The sequence below is a fragment of the Ranitomeya imitator genome, chromosome 3 (assembly GCF_032444005.1).
Source record: "Ranitomeya imitator isolate aRanImi1 chromosome 3, aRanImi1.pri, whole genome shotgun sequence".
Classification (NCBI taxonomy): Eukaryota; Metazoa; Chordata; class Amphibia; order Anura; family Dendrobatidae; genus Ranitomeya; species Ranitomeya imitator.
The window spans coordinates 69,638,564-69,658,513 of record NC_091284.1 but is presented as its reverse complement, the minus strand read 5'-3'; the positions used below and the strand labels follow the sequence as shown (position 1 = coordinate 69,658,513).

Sequence of the window (19,950 nt, the reverse complement as noted above, 5' to 3'; positions counted from 1 at the left end):
TGCAAGTCGTCCTTGGATACCCCTACCCTATAGTATGACTGTTCGCGGAAGGTGTATGGCTGCTACCTAGCGCCCGACTTATCCCATAGCACTAGTCACATTACAGCGTCCAGTTGCTGTGACCGCCAGTACGGCGCCGTGCACTTCCTCTGTGCTTTCCTTACCCAAGCCTGGGTGGTTAGTGGCGTTCGTCAGTGCGGCACTGCATGCTCTTCTGTTTCATTTCACACCCAGTTGCGGTGTTGCGCCAGCAAGGGTCTAATCGGACTTCAATCCCAGTTGGGGTTGAGTTCGCTGACTACTTGCTCGCGCTTTAGGTGCGGTACCGCGGTCCTGTGCCTTAACAGGATTGCTTCTTTCACGCTGGGTGAGGTTAACCCACGCGTGTATACTCTAGTGTACCGCCATATAGTCTGCTAATTGCTAGCAGCAGGTTTTCACCTGCACGGTGGACCCCGGACTGCGACTGCATCTATACCATCTGTCTTGGTGCGTTCCGCCAGTCCTAACAGAATACTAGCGCCAGGGTCTGGCTAGTAAAATGGCGGACGACCAGCGTTTACAGCGGTACATCCAGCAGCTGGAGGGAAGGTTGGCGGCTCTTGAGCGTTCAACCTCAGCTGTGGATGTTACTGCTGTCGCTGTTCAGGCTGCAAGTGTGGCTGCAGCTACCTTGTCCACTGCCGCTCCTGTACCAACGCTATCTCGCCTCCCGCTACCAGAGAAATTTTCTGGTGACAGTAAGTCCTGTAGGGGTTTCGTGAGTCAGTGCTCAATACATCTCGAGCTTCTGGCCTCTCGTTTCCCTACAGAGCGGGCTAAGGTGGGCTTTATAATTTCCTTATTGTCGGACAGGGCGTTGCAGTGGGCTACGCCGCTGTGGGAGCATGGCGATCATGTGGTGCAGAGTGCTCCGTTATTCCTGAGCACTCTGAAACAGGTCTTTCTAGGACCTCGTGTCACCCATGACACGGCGCTCCAACTGTTGGCACTGACTCAGGGCTCGTCCTTGGTCAGGCTTTTTGCCGTCCATTTCCGCACTCTGGCATCTGAGCTGGAGTGGTCGGATAAAGCACTTATCCCTATATTTTGGAGGGGGCTGGCTGACCACGTTAAGGATGCTCTGGCCACTAGGGAGATTCCCGCCACACTGGAGGAGTTAATAGCAGTATCTACTCGCATTGACCTCCGTTTTCACGAGCGGAGGTTAGAGCGAGCCCAGTGTAGGCAGAGGTTTCGGCTGGCTCCCACCTTCGCCAAACCTTTGGAATCTCCAGTCCAGGCTCCTGAGTTCCAGGAACCTAAGGTGGTGTCACGAGCGGGATCTAAGTCCCAGACCGCTTGTGCACTCCAGGGTTGCCATGTTTGCCAACAGTCAGGACATCTTGCCACCAGATGTCATCAGCGGTCGAGGAAACGTCAGCGTCTAGTGGTAGTAGGTGGAGGTGCACTAGACACTGCGACGTTTGCCTCCAAATTGTCCTTTAAGGGGACAATTACCTTTGGCTCATCCTCCCACTCGGTAGACCTCTGCGTGGATTCTGGGGCGGAGGGCAATTTTATGTCTTCTGCCTTCGCCCAATGTCACGCAATACCCCTGGTTATGCTATCTCAACCAGTAATGGTACGAGTGGTGAATGGGTCGACACTCCCCGCACAGATAACACATCAGACCATCCCTGTTACTCTGTCCCTGTCGCCATCCCATCAGGAGATTATTTCTCTTCTCGTCATTCCTGAGGGTATTAATGAGGTCCTGTTGGGGATACCTTGGCTACGGTACCACTCTCCTCACATCGAGTGGTCCTCAGGCAGAATTCTGGGATGGGGTGAATCATATGGGGGTAGGTGTCACCGAGAGTGCGTTCAGGTTGCTACTACTGAGGTACCCGCAGATCTATCCTCTCTCCCCAAGCAATATTGGTCTTACGCAGACGTGTTCTCCAAGAAGGCGGAGGAGACCCTTCCGCCCCATCGCCCCTATGACTGTCCTATCGATCTCTTGCCTGGTGCGGAGCCTCCCCGGGGTCGAGTTTATCCATTATCTCTCCCGGAGACGGAGGCCATGTCTCAGTACATTCAAGAAAATCTGGCAAGAGGGTTTATCAGGAAGTCAGAGTCACCTGCTGGGGCAGGGTTCTTCTTCGTGCAGAAGAAGAATGGGGAGCTACGTCCATGCATAGACTACAGGGGTCTTAACGCTATCACCGTTAAGAACAAGTATCCTTTGCCCTTGATATCTGAGCTCTTTGATAGGCTTCGGGGAGCAAGGGTATTTACTAAATTAGATCTGCGGGGTGCTTACAACCTGATTCGCATCCGTGAGGGGGACAAATGGAAAACGGCGTTTAACACCAGAGATGGGCACTATGAGTATCTGGTGATGCCCTTCGGGCTCTGTAATGCCCCAGCCGTTTTTCAAGACTTTGTCAACGATATCTTCCGGGATATGCTTTCCTCCTCAGTTGTAGTCTATCTGGATGATATTCTCATCTTTTCTCCAGGTATTGACTCCCATCGGAGAGATGTTGGCAGAGTCTTCGACCTCCTACGGGCAAACTCTCTTTATGCTAAGTTGGAGAAGTGTATGTTTGAGCAGGAGTCTTTGCCGTTCCTGGGCTATATCATCTCCGCCCAGGGATTGGCTATGGATCCTGCCAAACTACAGGCTGTGATGGACTGGCAAGAGCCCCATTCTCTTAAAGCGGTGCAGCGCTTTATGGGGTTCATTAACTATTACCGCCAGTTCTTTCCCCACTTCTCAACTCTGGTAGCTCCCTTGGTAGCCCTCACCAAGAAGGGAGCGAATCCTAAATTGTGGTCGGAAGAGGTCTCCAAGGCCTTCACTTCTATTAAGTCCCATTTTGCTAGCGCTCCCATCTTACATCGTCCCGATGTGGATAAACCATTCCTAATGGAGGTGGATGCCTCGTCCGTTGGTGCTGGAGCAGTCCTCTACCAGAAGGATGCTCAAGGTCGGAAGCATCCATGCTTCTTCTTCTCTAAGACTTTCTCGCCAGCGGAGAAAAACTACTCCATCGGGGATAGGGAGCTGCAAGCAATGAAGTTGGCCTTTTCAGAGTGGAGACATCTTCTGGAAGGTGCGCGGTTTCCCTTCCAGGTTTACACTGACCACAAAAATTTGGTCTACTTACAGACAGCCCAGCGGCTAAATTCTCGCCAAGCCAGATGGTCCTTGTTCTTTTCCCGGTTCTACTTTTCTCTTCATTTTCTCGCTGGGGAGAAGAATATTCGTGCTGATGCTCTCTCTCGCTCCCTTATGTCAACTGAAGAGGAGGAAGAGGAGCCTCGGCTTATTGTTCCCTCTGAGAGCCTGAGAACCGTAGCCCCGGTTTCGCTTGAGTCTGTGCCTCCGGGCAAGACTTTTGTGCCCATTAATTTGCGACCGGAAGTTCTCTCTTGGGCTCATTCGTCCAGAGTGGGTGGACACTTTGGGACAAAGAGGACATCTGAGCTACTGGCGAGGACGTACTGGTGGCCGCATATGGTCCGGGATGTCAGGGAGTATATTCTGGCGTGTGTCTCCTGCGCCAAAAATAAATCTCCGCGTCAAAGGCCAGCTGGGTTGCTCTATCCCTTGCCGGTGGCAGATAGGCCCTGGGAGATGGTCGGGATGGACTTTGTCGTGGGTTTGCCCAAGTCTCGCGGCTGTACCATCATTTGGGTCATCACCGATCATTTCTTGAAAATGGTGCATTTGGTGCCGCTACCACGGTTACCTTCTGCACGGGCCTTGGCTGCGTTGTTCATTAAGCACATCTTCCGCCTACATGGTATGCCTGACAAAATTGTCAGTGACCGGGGTCCCCAGTTTGCGTCTCGGTTCTGGAGAGAGCTGTGTCGTCTTCTCAGTATGGAGTTGAATCTCTCTTCCGCTTATCATCCCGAGACGAATGGGTTGGTAGAGAGGGCCAACCAGACCTTGGTCACATACCTGCGACATTTTGTTTCAGCCAGGCAGGATGACTGGGCATCCTTGCTATCATGGGCAGAGTTTGCGCTGAACAACGCCGTAGCCGACTCCACTGGACAAACCCCATTCCTCCTCAACTATGGTCAGCATCCACGGGTACCTGTGCCTATGCCCGTGTCTTCCGCAGACTCCATGGTGGCAGACTGGGCTGTGGAGGCACGGGATATTTGGGACTGCACTCAGGATGCCATTCGGGCCTCTAAGGAGAGAATGAGGTCCTCCGCCGATGCTCATCGGCGCCCCGCCCCGTCCTTTGCTCCTGGCGACTTGGTGTGGCTCTCCGCCCGTAACATCAGGCTGCGAGTTGAGTCCACTAAATTTGCTCCTCGCTACTTGGGTCCCTTCAAGGTCCTCGAACAGGTTAATCCTGTGGTCTACCGTCTGGCCCTTCCTCCACGCCTTGGTATCACCGACACCTTTCATGTGTCCCTCCTTAAGCCCGTATACATGTCTCGGTTTTCTGAGTCATCTGCCGGGACATCGGGTTCGTCTACGGACGATTTCGAGGTGAACGCTATCTTGGGGTGCAAGGTGGTACGTGGCAAAAAAATTTTTTGGGTGGACTGGAAGGGTTACGGCCCTGAGGATAGGTCCTGGGAGCCTGCTGAGCACATTCGGGCTCCTGTTATGTTTGCTAATGACAGGTGTTATGAAGGCAATCCAGAAACACAGTGTGCTTAGCGATCAGAGCGCACACAGTGATCTGACAAATACCCAAAAATACAAGAACGAGCTCTGAGACGTGGAAACTCTGTAGACTGCACACCTGATCCTATCCTAAACACAACTAAAAGCGGCTGTGGATTGCGCCTAACAACTACCTAGGCAACTCGGCACAGCCTAAGAAACTAGCTAGCCTGAAGATAGAAAAATAGGCCTGACTTGCCCCAGAGAAATTCCCCAAAGGAAAAGGCAGCCCCCCACATATAATGACTGTGAGTAAGATGAAAAGACAAAACGTAGGGATGAAATAGATTCAGCAAAGTGGGGCCCGATATTCTAGGACAGAGCGAGGACAGTAAAGCGAACTTTGCAGTCTACAAAAAACAGTAAAGCAAAACCACGCAAAGGGGGCAAAAAAAACCCACCGTGCCGAACTAACGGCACGGCGGTACACCCTTTGCGTCTCAGAGCTTCCAGCAAAACAAAAGACAAGCTGGACAGAAAAAAAGCAACAAAAAAGCAAAAAGCACTTAGCTATACAGAGCAGCAGGTCACAGGAACAATCAGGAGAAGCTCAGATCCAACACTGAAACATTGACAAGGAGCAAGGATAGCAGCATCAGGCGGAGTTAAGTAATGAAGCAGTTAACGAGCTCACCAGAACACCTGAGGGAGGAAGCTCAGAAGCTGCAGTACCACTTGTGACCACAGGAGTGAATTCAGCCACAGAATTCACAACAGGCTCCGCAGCTCATTGCTGCCTTCGAACGTAGCGAGGCCCAAGGAGGGGGGGCCCTAGGAGGGGGGGTAATGTTAGGGGTCGAGTTCTCGCTTCTGCACAGGGGGAATCTCGAGCCACCTCCGCTGCGGTCTCCCATTCTTGTCCAGCCGCAGTGGAGTCTGCTCAGCAAGGACGTCGGTCCCAGCGTCTTGCTCATTCTCACTCTGTTCTGAGAGTTACTGCTGCTTTTCCAGTCTCTGCTATTAAAGTCTGTGCTGGTCAGCAGCGAGCGGATTTCTCTGGGACTAAGTCCTTGTCTGCACGTACTGAGCATGCCCAGCGTAAGGTCTCCCATTGGAGATCGAGGGTCATGTGCTCAGGCTCTGCAGCACATTCTATTGGTCCTCTTGGCAGGTCCTAGAAGGGCAAAAGTGCTGTGGCCACTTCCTGTGCTGCTGCTATATAAACTGCGCATGACTGCACGGCCATGCGCTAGTATTGTCAAACAATTGCTAACGTGTGTATGTTGTGAGTGCAAGTCGTCCTTGGATACCCCTACCCTATAGTATGACTGTTCGCGGAAGGTGTATGGCTGCTACCTAGCGCCCGACTTATCCTACAGCACTAGTCACACATTATAGCGTCCAGTTGCTGTGACCGCCAGTACGGCGCCGTGCACTTCCTCTGTGCTTTCCTTACCCAAGCCTGGGTGGTTAGTGGCGTTCGTCAGTGCGGCACTGCATGCTCTTCTGTTTCATTTCACACCCAGTTGCGGTGTTGCGCCAGCAAGGATCTAATCGGACTTCAATCCCAGTTGGGGTTGAGTTCGCTGACTACTTGCTCGCGCATTAGGTGCGGTACCGCAGTCCTGTGCCTTAACAGGATTGCTTCTTTCACGCTGGGTGAGGTTAACCCCCGCGTGTATACTCTAGTGTACCGCCATATAGTCTGCTAATTGCTAGCAGCAGGTTTTCACCTGCACGGTGGACCCCGGACTGCAAACGCATCTATACCATCTGTCTTGGTGCGTTCCGCCAGTCCTAACACCCTTCATCCCTATCTTGGTATTCATGGCCTCCTCATCCCTATCCTGGTATGCATGGTCTCCTCATCCTCATCCTGGTATGCATGGCCCCTTCATCCCAATATTGGCATTCATGGCCTCCTCATTCCTATCCTGGTATGCATAGCCCCCTCATCCCTACACTGGTATGCATGGCCCCCCTCATCCCTATTCTGGTATGCATGGCTCCCCATCAGAAAAACATTAAAAAAAATAAACCATTTTATTTACTTTCCTGTACTCCCTCGCAGTGTCCTGTTCTGATGCCAGTAGCTGATTTATACTTATAAGTGTGACAATCAGACTGCACTCAGATGTCATCCGAGTGCAGTCCTATTGTGAGATCTTTTGGAATACTTGGGGTGGACCCGCAGATCCATGACAATGAACCTCCCAAGGGTGAGCTGACCAGGTAGACCACCCCCTATACAGGGAGCGTTAGGTGCAGACCCAAGGGAGACAATTGCCGCAGAAGCTGGAACCCGGAGACAGGTAGTAGGAGGTACAAAATAGAAAAGCTAGGCATAGGACGGACAGAGCAGGGTAAGATGAAGTACAGTTAGGTAAGAACTGGGTACAGGCGAGGCCAAAGGAGCACTGCGAAGGGGAAGACACAAAGGAAGCAGGACAGGACAGAGACACCAGACTAGCAGAGTACGGAGAGGACACTGGGAGGGCTGGACTGGATGAGGAGACAAGGAAGCCTGGGAGAGACAGAAAAGCTGAATTGGCCGTACAGAGTGGAGACTCAAAACAGGCAGTGCAAAGACAAAGGTGGACCTGAGTCACAGAAGCACAAATGACAGACAGGCAAGGAGCAGAGGAAGGAATCATCTTATATGCATGGAGTGCTGGAGGACTTCCGGGTCACGGTCCTCCAGGATCACAGAGAGGAAATACAGTGCTGGAGTGAGCGGTGCGCATGCACACCCGACGAGAACCAGGGAGCGGAGAAGAATGAAGGAGAGAATGCACGCCTGCAGGAGGAGCGCACCGCAGCGGGTAACTATGAGTGAAAGGAGTGGCCATGACATTAAGCATCGCATGGCAGTGACATCATGTGCTGCTTACAAGTAGAGGACAGCTGCCGGAAAACTAACTGCTCTCCACACTGGGACTATGGGTGTGTGGAACACTGAATATTCATTGATCTTTAATAGCGGGCACAGTAACCTCAGATGCTAGCTTACTGCAGTGGCCGGGCGATCACGTGTGCCAGCTACTAAAGAGAATGAATATTCATTACTATCCGTGCCCATGGGAGTGGAGAGCAGTGAATATTCATTCCCTTAAGTAATGGGCACACTTCATAACCCAGCAGCTTCAGGAAGCTGACTGCTTCGGCTAACAGTGTGTCTGCTATTAAAGAGAAGTAAATATTCATGGGTGTGGAGAGCAGTGAATATTCACTTCTCTTCAGCAGTGGGCACAGGTGTCAGTCGAAGCAGCCGGCTCCTGCCTCCTGAAACCTGCTGCTCCGTTGCTGCTACTCCCCCACCTCCTCATCCACAGCAGGTACATTTGAAAAATACGGTAAGTGGGATCCTCACTAGAGTATATGCCAAGGGGGGCTTTTTCTGCATAAAAACATAAGTATATATGGTTTGTCTGTTTTTCAAATAGGCTTTCTCATATCTATCTATTTATTTATCTAACTACAGTATATATCTATCCATCTAATATATATATATATTTACATATATATATATTAATACTGTATACATTAATATATTATATCTAATAATTACTAATATTAAAATTTATCTATCATATCTATTTATCTCTTTGTATCTATCTATCATCTATCTAATAGAGAAGTGAAAAGTGGGAAATGCAACTTCGGTTATCAAGATGGTTGTGATGAATCTTTTTTGCAAAACATAATTACACTTTCCAAAAATGAATAGAAATATGACTGACATAATATGTAAAAATAATATTGCAGTATAAAATAATTACAGTTCTATGGTTGGGCTATCTTATTTAATTTCACGTAAAACTCATAAACAATATCAATCAAAGGTTGTTTATCCAAAATGAAATGTAGATATTATACCCACAAGAATCAATACATAATAAGTTGCAAATTAATAAGCCATTAGAGGTAGACTTTAAACGCTAAGTGACAAGATCAAAAGCAGTTAACTTCTCTAATTTCCATAGCCACTATATCAACAGTCAATTTAGCAAATAATATATTGACACTGATTAGCTCTAATTCCACTATGGCGCAAATGCTTTTAATTCCTGTTGCCAAGTGACCATAGAACTTTTCTAATTGTCATTCACATCACAAGGAACATTTTATTGGCTGGTGACAAATGTTTTTTGGTAACTTTCATTCAGACTGAAGAACTTAGCACTATCTCATGAATGTTAAAGAGCTTTAGAGGAACTTATGCATCTTCTTATCACTAATTACTTGATTCTGTATGAGACTGAAATCCTTTCCAATACTGAAATTGATTTTCCCTTTTCTTCTCTCTTTTCCAGTAGTTTCCAGTATATATCACAACAGCCTGACTCCAAAACAGTTGTTTTTCACAGAATATTTACACACATTGTGATTAATATAAATCTAACATTTAAAAGAAACAAAAAATAATAAACTGTTAAAGATGATAATTCATATATTAAAATAAGATCTTAAAATATTGGCAATTTGGCATATATAATGCATTCAAAACTATAAATATATAATAAATATTTAGAAAAATATTTTTATTAATTATTTAAGAAATTTTCAACATCATCTTTGTATCCTTCCATCATCCTGTAGATGCATTTCCACTTGCAGACTTATAAAACTAGATATAAATAGTAATAAGTAGGGTTGAGCGAAACGGGTCGGCCACTTTCAGAAGTCGCCGACTTTTGGCAAAGTCGGGTTTCATGAAACCCGACCCGACCCCTGTGTGGGGTCGGCCATAAAGTCGGCGATCTTCTAAATGTGGTATCGGAATTCCGATCCCGATTCCCGATATGTTTGCAATATCGGAAATCGGTATCGGAATCCATATTTAATGTAAAATAAAGAATTAAAATAAAAAATATCGCAATACTTACCCTCTGACGCGCCCTGGTACTAACCGGAACCTTCCTTCCTTCGAATCAGCGCTTCCAGGACCTGGCGGTGACGTCGCGGTGACGTCGCGGCTTGTGATTGGTCGCGCGGCCGCCCATGTGACCGCTCGCGCGACCAATCACAAGCCGCGACGTCACCGCAGGTCCTGGAAGGGCTGATTCGAAGGAAGGAAGGCTGCCGGAAAGAAGCAGGGCGCTTCCGAGGGTGAGTATATTCCTATTAGGTATATACTCACCCTCGGACGGGCCCTGCTTCTTTCTGGCAGCCTTCCTTCCTAAGAATCAGCCCTTCCAGGACCTTCGGTGACGTCACGGTGACGTCGCGGCTTGTGATCGGTCACGCGAGCGGTCACATGGGCGGCCGCGCGACCAATCACAAGCCGCGACGTCACCGCGACGTCATCGCCAGGTCCTGGAAGCGCTGATTCGAAGGAAGGAAGGTTCCGGTTAGTACCAGGGCGCGTCAGAGGGTAAGTATTGCGATATTTTTTATTTTAATTCTTTATTTTACACTTAAATATGGATCGCAGGGCCTGAAGGAGAGTTTCCGCTCTTTCAGACCCTGGGAACCATTGGAAACCCAATGCACTGCATTGGGTTTCGAGTTTCGGCCGACCCCGATCCCGACTTTTTTATAGGATCGGCCGATTTCACTCGACCCGACTTTTGAAAAGTCGGGTTTCGTGAAACCCGACCCGATCCTATAAAAGTAAAGGTCGCTCAACCCTAGTAATAAGTAATAGGAAAAGCTTGTAAACCTCTTAAAAACTCTATCTTGTGTGCAACCCGAAAATAGAAGACAGGAACCAGAGTATGGGATGGGGTTGCAGCTGCGGTATCCCTCGGTGAATGCGTGTATGAGGCTGCAAACACAGCAAAGGAAATGCTACATCGGATTAGCTTGGGGAAACAAATTGTCAGATTCATGAAAAATGGAGATTCAGAGTGGATGAAGGAAGTCAACTACAACTATGAAAACTCTTCTGCTACTGCCTTCTTTTCTATCTTTTAAATAACTACAGAGTGTCCTATTCCATTTTTTTCCCTAAAATACACCACACATGTTGGACTCATCTTATTAATTTGTGGCAACACACAAATGGTCATTAATGCTGCTTTTATCAATGCTTCTACGTGGCTCCAGGACAATAGTGACCACTTCAAAGTTTAGTTAATTGGGATAAAAGTTCCAAAGACTATAGTTATATTCAGTCAAGTAATTAAATAGTGTGTGGCACAGAAAAGGCTCAAGGTAAGTAAGTGATTCATTTAATGAAATTATTCTTAAAGCTTAGGAAACGTTTACAGATTAAAAAAAGGACTTCGGACACTGATGAGGCCCGGGAATGATATACACAAGTTTGTGAAAGGTCACGACTTTGTGACATCATGACATGTGCCCTGTCCTTGCAAATATGCACTACCATGAAGGAGATATCACTACTCGTGGTGGTGATCAGAAGATGCAACAATGACCAGATTGGCGATGGTGAGGAGTGGAGGGGACAAAGATTTGAATGGTAAGATGGGCATACCAACAATTAGATCAATGCGTTGAATAGGTGATAAGATTTGATTATGTGAACTTCCTTTTAATTCAGAAACAACAAAATAGAATATAACACTGAGAAAAACAACATTATTTTGTGAGATGTTTTACTGCTCAATATGTCACAGTTAAAATGTGAAATGCCACTACAGTGTGGAATAATTGAGTTGCAGTTCTAAGCTTTCCTCAGTAAATGTAGAATAGAGCTGCTTAAATCAGTTGATAAATCCCCGTCTGTATTGACAATACCCTTAAATCATATACTCCTTCAATGTACTAAGACTGAATGGTTGTTAATTAGCAAGAAAATATGGCTGCCACTGGAGATACTTAGTGAAGGCCTCTGACATGAAGAGAGTCGATTTTCTTCCCTGAAGTAGTACATTTTATTTCAAACCAGCCAAGTTAGTCATTTAGCTGTAAAATCTAAACTATTATGACATTGGAGAAAAACCCTTCATTTAACACGCTCTGGTGTAAAACGAACATCTACAAATTGTCTTGACATTAGCTCTTGGTCAGCAGAACTAGTGAATCACAGAATGAAAATCAGTGTTAAAACAAACGACAGTCTAACTCCTTAGTATTAAAGGTTTAATTTAAAGTTTCATAGAAATATTATAATAACAATAATAATATTTAAAATAATTCATTAGACATCATTTACATATAGTTAGTTACAAAGTATGGAAAAGAGACACAGGTCCATCAAGTTCAACTTTTTGTCACCAGTTATAAATTCTCTATCGCTAGATTATTTGAAAACCAAAATGCCACTTGTAAGAAAATCATGTCTTTAGTGAAATAATTTATAAAATATAAAAGGAAACATTTTAACAGGATATATAGTACAGTACCATTATGACATTTTAAAAAATATGGAATGCTCAATCATTGTCTTGTAAAAATCTCCATATGTAAAATGGAAAATATAATTATTATTAGACAATAAGAATATTTAATTTTTCCTAAAATAGTGCAATTTTTGTCCAATGGACATGTCCGATGATGACTTCTCCCTTCAAATGAAAGGTGTTGAGTTGCGATATCAGAAAAAGCTGATGACAATGTGTCAGCGGACACTTTTTTGTCACCTGATGGCTCTAAAGTTGACAACCAGTCAACAGCCTTGGCACTTGTCATTCCATTTACCAGACCCCAGGGTTGTCCTGGATTTTACCCATTAATCTCCATAGAGGGACCTGGACTTACACAGTTGCTACTGGCCCGGGGCCACTAAGCTAGCTGCTATTCGTTGGTGCAAGCTGACATGAGTAATAGTGACATAATTGGGTCAGTATGAGGAGTACTGGGTAAATACAAAATCATCAGGCAGGACAAATGTCAAAAAACAAGCCAAAGTCAAAATCAGGACTATTCACTAAGACAAAAGGCTTGCGATACACCCAACAACATAGCTAGTTAGGCTATAACTGGCAGTGGGAACTGATTCTAGGGCATTTAAGTAGTGAGCAGCCCCAACTAGAGCTGAAAGCAGGAAAAAGACAACTAGCATTCAATCCCAAAGCTTCTAGACTGGCCAGAGCTAAAAGTCCCAGGAGTAAAACAATGCTACTGAAGCTTCACCCTGTATCGGACAATGATTGGATCAGGGGACAGGCATTGGCACAGATGTCACAAATAATGGTAATTTATTTTATTTCTTTATCCTCAAAATTTTTACATTTGATTTTATACCCATAGACTCCTAAGCAGGGTATCTCAAAATACAAACATCTCCAGATTGTCCCCTGAATTCTTCCATAAAACCATGATACCCTCAGCAATAATGGTACACACTGTTGTTAAAAAAGGTGTAAATATTACATCAGTGCAGTCTGTCTGCTGCTGCCAGCACCGATTTCTAGAGTTATTAGAAGCAGTTTCAATAGAACTGTGGTCAAGTATGCAGCCTGGGACTCCACTCAAAGTCATAACCACCAATAAAAATGGACAATGCTAGAATACTCTATTAAAGCATTAATATTCTATTCACAGCATAGGAAATGTATTGAGTCTGGTCATGTGATAATAATGTTAAAGTGGAAACATGCATCCAAATCATAGGGGCAATTTAAATTAGCATCTCTTAACACATTTCGCACATCTTCATGGGCCAGAAAATGAAGTTTAAGCATTATCATAAATTTGGAAGACAGCAATTGGACATGCCCTTTTGCAAAGCCAAATCCACATATACAATACTGATGTGGTCAACATGAGTCCCACTACTTTATTTTAAAAATACTTTCTCTGCCATGTTGTGCACAAAAATTTTGCCAGAAAACTAGTGGCAGGGCAATGAAATATTCTCCCTATGGATCGAAAGGATAACAAATTCCTACGTTTGTCAGACATAGGAAACACACTGAGATAACTTCAACACATGGTGCTAAACTTGACAGAGTGATCAAAACTGGAAAATATGAGAAAAAGCAAGTGGCACTCACATCCATAAAATCTTCCCTTTATATTCGTAACATTAAAACCTGTACAGGAGAAAGTGGGGTGCATTATGGACAATGATCGTTTCATTTATCACAACACTTCTTTGGGTCCCAACCACTCGAAATGCCAATCATCTATAACACACCCCACTTCCTCCCACTCATGTTTTAATTTTAAGAAACTAAAAGGAAGATTTAATGGATGGTGAGTGCCACTTGTTTTTTCTCACATTTTTCTAAATACTCTCACCTGTATGTCTGTATTTTTAGATCTATGTAAAATAGGCATGCATTAATAAAGGTTATTATACCATAATGCAACTTATTTAATATTATGATGTTTGTTTTGTATAACCTTTGCATTATTATAACAAAGAAATGTATTTCACAATAGAACTATATATTAACAAGCAAATTGGTTGGAATCTAAATATGGCTTCAGGCATCTGGGATAGGAAACTAGATGATGATATTTTGGTGAATAACCCAGTTAATCTTATTGACCCCAGGCACCAAACACAGATTGAATCTTACAGTCAAGCTTTAGCTCTTTGGTCAGTAGATGACATTTCTTTGATTGGAAAAGAGAAATAATAGGGTAAATAATTCATTAAATACAGATATTATTGTTCCAAATAATGTCATTTTTCTCTAGATGTTTGCATAAAATACTGAGTCATTGTCTTCGACATACAGGACTGCAAATTCAATCAGAAAAAAATCAATGACCTGAGGCAAATTATGGTAAATGTGAAAGAATTTGCATTATGAAAAGAGACAGTAAGTCTGTTTCTGTAAAATACAAACAATTGTTATCCAATAAAGATATTCTGTGCATATCATCATATACTGTCCTCCTAATATGAGAAAGAAAAGGAAAAAAATACATTTATGAATGTTTGAAGTGTGTAACCAATCAAAGAATGAGTAAAAGAGGAAATTTATTATATCTTCAACATATTAGTAAAAGATTTATGAGTAGAGATGAGCAATAGATTCATAATTAACAATCCATTAAGGATTTACTGAAAAATTTGGATTCATTGGCATTTTTCTCGATTTTCTTAGCACAAATCTAGCAAAATGACAACCAGTCAGTGTATGAGGGGGGACACAGATCATTTTTGGGGCTTCATACTCCATGAAACTACGTGTGTGCTAGACAGTTCCAGAAGATCTGACCAAAGAACAATTAAAAAAAATGGTCCAAAGAAAATTGAAGCCTTGGAGACAAACTACTGCTGCAGATAGGTGAACTGTGAGCTTAGTACAGCTGAAATAAATCTTTTAACATTTTAACCCCTTCCTAGACCTCCATTTATTATGCTTTTGGGTCTGGGAATACATCAGAGCATCATAAAGATCTATTTGTAGCAGCTTCGATTCTGAGCAAATTTTATTTGAACATAATCAAATCTTCTGTTCAGTTTGAAAAAATTTGCCTGCAATAAAGGTCTGGCAGTTTTATGTAGATTTGTTGTTGTTCTTGTTGTTGTTGTTTTTCTTATTTTCAGCCTCTACCTTTAATTCCTAAAAAAGTGATGATAGTGTCCATTGCTTTACCATAGATAGGGCAGGTGCAGATGACTTTATGTTCTCCATCCTAGAAAAATGGTCTGATTATGTGAATCACACTCTTGTTAAGACTCTGATCAGAGTTTCTTCAAAGTGGGACCTGTTATTCTTGAATGTGGAGAGTTCGAAGAAAAAAAAGTTTCTCCATCTGCTCTATTCAGTCTGAATATGAAAATTGTACCAAACTCGGATGTCATCCGTTTGCAGTACGATGTTTTCCATGGACCCATGGAAATGAACAGGTCAGTGTCTTTCAATTTGATTCGAGGCAAATCGTGCATGTGCACTGCCTCCTTGAATAATAATGGTCCGATCTTTGTCCAATGTTTTGATGTATTGCACTTGGAAAGAATCTACAGTCCTCTGCATGAGTCCATAGGCTACTTTCACATTGTGCATTTGCCCATGTTCATTAGTCTAATCAGGGCTTAGTACTGAACTCCCCCACCACCATGCTCTCATGTGCATCATTTTAAAGCGTATACATCTACTGGAAGCAAACACCCAGACAAAGCAGACTGCATCTGAGTATCCACCTCCAGAAATTGTATATGCCTGAAAATTATTCACATCAGAGCATACATTGACTTGTCGGTACCTTTATACTCTGTGGCCCCTCAGCGCATACACCTGAATCCCGTTTGGCAGGGGAGTTCGAATGTAAGCCATGATGGGACCAACAAATGTGGGCAAAAATGCAATGTGAAAGGAGACTTAGAGTACAGTTTTCTGGTGTTCAATATAGTTCTCCATTATAAGTTGGTTCCTCTTCTTTTCCTATGACTAGTTATGGTGCCCACGACTGGATTGCTGATTAATTAATAGTCAAAGGACACTGCAATCTAAATGTGCAGTAATCGAACAAATGATGATAGATTAACACACGATAGCGTTGATTGATTTTTGTTCTTATGACCACCATCTAGATTGGTGAAAAGTCAACTGATTGTTGTTTGGAGTTATCCAGGTTGCCAAAAGATAATGTCAGGGCAAGAAATATTTGAAATGTTAATTTAAATCCTCAATCCTATTGTTTCATCAGAGATCATTTACTTCCCAAGTGTTCATCCAATAGCTCTTAAAAATAAGTGAACTGATCAGTAAGTGATTGAATTTGTACATTTTCAGAATTCCATTCACACCAATGGAACAAAATGGTGCCCACATACCTGTACGAGGGCATTGAATAGGTGGATATAACATATTTTATTGTTTCTAATGCCTTCCCTCCCCAATGCTTATTATGCATTGGTGTCTGGAAAGAACCCAGAGATTAATAAACGTCTTTTCACATTTAATTAAGACTGAGTTGAGTGATTCTGCCTTAAATGCATTTCTCGCGATTCCCTTATCTCAATTGGGCATCTTTAATGGTATCAAGACCAAAACATGAGTAGAGATCTCCAGAAGTGATGGGTAAGCATGCTTGGATAGTGTTTTAACCGAGCATGCTCGGGTGTTATCCGAGCATCTGGGAGTGCTCATATATTATGTTCGATTCACTGTAGCTGCATGATTTGCGGCTGTCAGACAGACTCAAAACATGTGGGGATTACTTGTTTGTTAGTGAATCCCCACCTGTTAGTGTTGAGGCTGTCTAACATCTGCAAATTATGCAGCTGTGGGGACTTGAACGTAATATACGAGCACTACAAGATACTCAGGTAATACCCGAGCATGCTCGGATAACATGCTATCCAAGCACGTTCGCTCATCCCTAATCTCCAGATTATGACATCAGGACAGTATGTTGGTAATTATGCAGTCTGGGTTATCTTCAAGTTGATTTTACATTGAAATTAAAATAGAACTCAAATAATGGAGATTGAAATTACAGTAAATATGAATAATAAGATAACATTATATTAAAATATAAGAAACAAATAATTTTAAAAAATCATGTTATCAGCCTTGTGAAAAATATATTGTATACTATATTTAAAAAAATAAAAATGATTTACTTTTATGGCTGAAAAAATAGAAAATGAGAATGTTAATGAAGGGGAGACAATTAAGAATGCACCTATGATGTAAAAAGCTCTAATAAGTTCTTAGAGGTTATTCATTTGGAAATACTGTTTTAATTGTTAACACCTGTTCAGCCCTCCAAACACTCATAAGAGCATCTGCAATGCACAATAACCAAAAACTCCATATAAAAAGGTATTTTTCGAAATTCCAGTGAGTTCAAAGACTTTATTAAAAATGTTGAAACCTAAGGATATGTTTGAAATTGTCACCATGCTAACTGGATATATACAAAGCCTTTTGAAATCAGGTAGTGGTACTCTAATACTCAAGTGTCTTCATGAAAACTCAGTACCCTGATGTGGAGTCAGTTTATAGAGTGTAATCTCATAGTAATGGAAACAGTTTGATAATACCAAAATTGGCATACAGCATTTCAAAGTTTCTTGAAGAAACTCTTTACAATTGATTTCTGAAAATGGTATATGCCTTATCCCTAGTGATCAATGTAATTACTGTATTCATGACAAAAATTGTATGTATAATTAAGATGGTATCCACTACTCCAAAAAATGTTATCACTGGGACCAATAGGCCTCAAAAAATAATATAAAAAAAACCCATAATCTCCTGGTGGATTGGAGACTGGGAGTTACCTGATTCTGCTGCCAGCATCCCCTTCTGGGATCCTGGCTTTCATGTCTGTTGGGATGTGGGCATCAGAACAGAGGAGTACATGTGTTATTGCTAGCGGAACGCACCAAATAATAAGATAGGTAGAATAAGGTGCGTTCGCAGCCCGGGGTCCACCGTGCAGAGATGGAACCTGCTGCCAAGTAATGACAGACTATATGGCGGTACAATGTGAATACACACGGGTTAACTTCACCCTGTGTGAAAGAAGCGAACCCTGTTAAGTTACAGGGCCGCGGTCCCGCACACAAGAGCACAAGCAAGGAGTCTTCGAGCTCAGTCCAAAGACTTGGGATCTGAGTCTGTGAAGACTACTTGCGGTCGACACCGCAACTGGGGTGTCAGCGTAACCAAAACAATAACAAAGGAATGCACGAGAGTGCGTGGGGTGCCGCGCTGGCGGACGCCACTAACCACCCAGGCTTGGGTCAGGAAAGCGCTGTGAAAGCGCACGGTGCCGCACTGGCGGACACAGCAACTAGACGCTGTATTAGTGTGTAACGTGCTGTTGGATAAGTCGGGCGCTAGATAGCAATCATACACCCTCTGCGAACAGTCATCCAATAGGGAGGGTTATTTAAAGAGCGACTTTCACTCACAACACACACACGTTTACAAATGTACACTAGTGCATGGCCGTGCGGCAATGCGAGCCTTAAATAGCTGCAGCACGTACAGGACCCTTCAAAGAAGGACCAATGGAATTGCTGCAGTACCAGAGCATGTGACCATAGATCTCCACTGAGAGATCTTGCCCTGGGCATGCTCAGTGTGCAAAGCAGAACTTAGTCCTAATACCTGCAGGACCTTCCGTGAGAAGGATCAATGGAAGTCGCTGCAGTACCTGAGCATGTGACCCTAGATCTCCACTGAGAGATCTTGCCCTGGGCATGCTCAGTGTGTGCAAAGTAGGACTTAACCCCAGAAGCGTCTGCTCGCCGCTGCCCAGCACTGGCTTCAATGGAAGAAGCTGGAAAAGCAGCAGTAATCCTATGCACAGAGTGAGACTGAGCAAGACGCTTGGACCGCCGTCTGTGCTGAGCAGACTCCACTGCGGCTGGAGAAGAATGGGAGACCGCAGCAGAGATGGTTTGAGATTACCCCTGTGCAGAGGTGGGAACTCGACACTTAACAACATGTTTTTCTATTTTTGAGGCACCCTGTGGATGGCCCCATTAGTTGATGACCCCATTAAAGTTTATTCACTGTTTAATTATCTTTCAAATCTTAATATTTGCTTGATTCATTGACTCAGTATATTCCAAATCTCTGTTTGCATACGTCTAAAGAAAAAAAACCACACAGGCCCAATATTGAGAATAATAAATAATCTTTATTTTTATATAGCGCTGACATATTCCGCAGCGCTTTACAGGTTGCACACATTATCATCACTGTCGCTGATGGGGCTCACAATCTAAATTCCCTATCAGTATGTCTTTGGAATGTGGGAGGAAACCGGAGTACCCGGAGGAAACCCACGCAAACACGGGGAGAACATACAAACTCCTTGCAGATGTTGTCCAAGGTGGGATTAGAACCCAGGACTCCAGTGCTGCAAGGCTAACCACTGAGCCACCGTGCTGTTACTTTAGATGTAATAGCATACCTAAGTCATCGTAAAGAAATTTGTGATTAGTGTTGTCTCATACCCAATCAAACACCTCAAAAAAGAATGAATAAGCAAATCTTTTGGAAGTCTCTGATTTGGCTGATGTGAGAAATTAGTATTTTTCCCATTTGCTGATTTTCCCATGGAGCATTGCCAGTGCCAGTAAGTCGCTGTGTAGGCCTCTTATGAGGAAATATACAGTAACTGAGCAGTACTGTGTCTGATGGAGCTTGCCACTAGAGCTTTCTGTTGGATTCATACGGAATTTAATTGAAAAAAATCTGTGTGCCAACATCTAAAATTATGCAATGCTTTATCCCTTTCAGTTGGTAGGTTACCAGAATGGTAATGACGGCCACATTGGTTTATACATATTGGTCTATAACACTACCACATAGAGAATACTAATCACTGCTCTCTGACCATCGATAGGCATTGGCTCAATTTCCTGAGTTTTTTTTAAAGTTTCCTAGCACAGTACTTGATTGCCAGGCTGGCAAGATGTCACGTGTCCACCATACAGCACACAGATGACATCATGGCAGGCAAGGAAATTAAACATAGCGTCAAAGAACCTGGAC

At 43.8% G+C, this 19,950-nt stretch overlaps 1 protein-coding gene across 1 annotated transcript in view; it reads right to left on the bottom strand.

Moving 5' to 3' along the window:
- Positions 1-19,950, bottom strand: part of CADM2 (cell adhesion molecule 2) — a 2,470,210-nt gene that overhangs the window by 2,056,200 nt on the left and 394,060 nt on the right. The gene's annotated exons all lie outside the window — the stretch shown is intronic.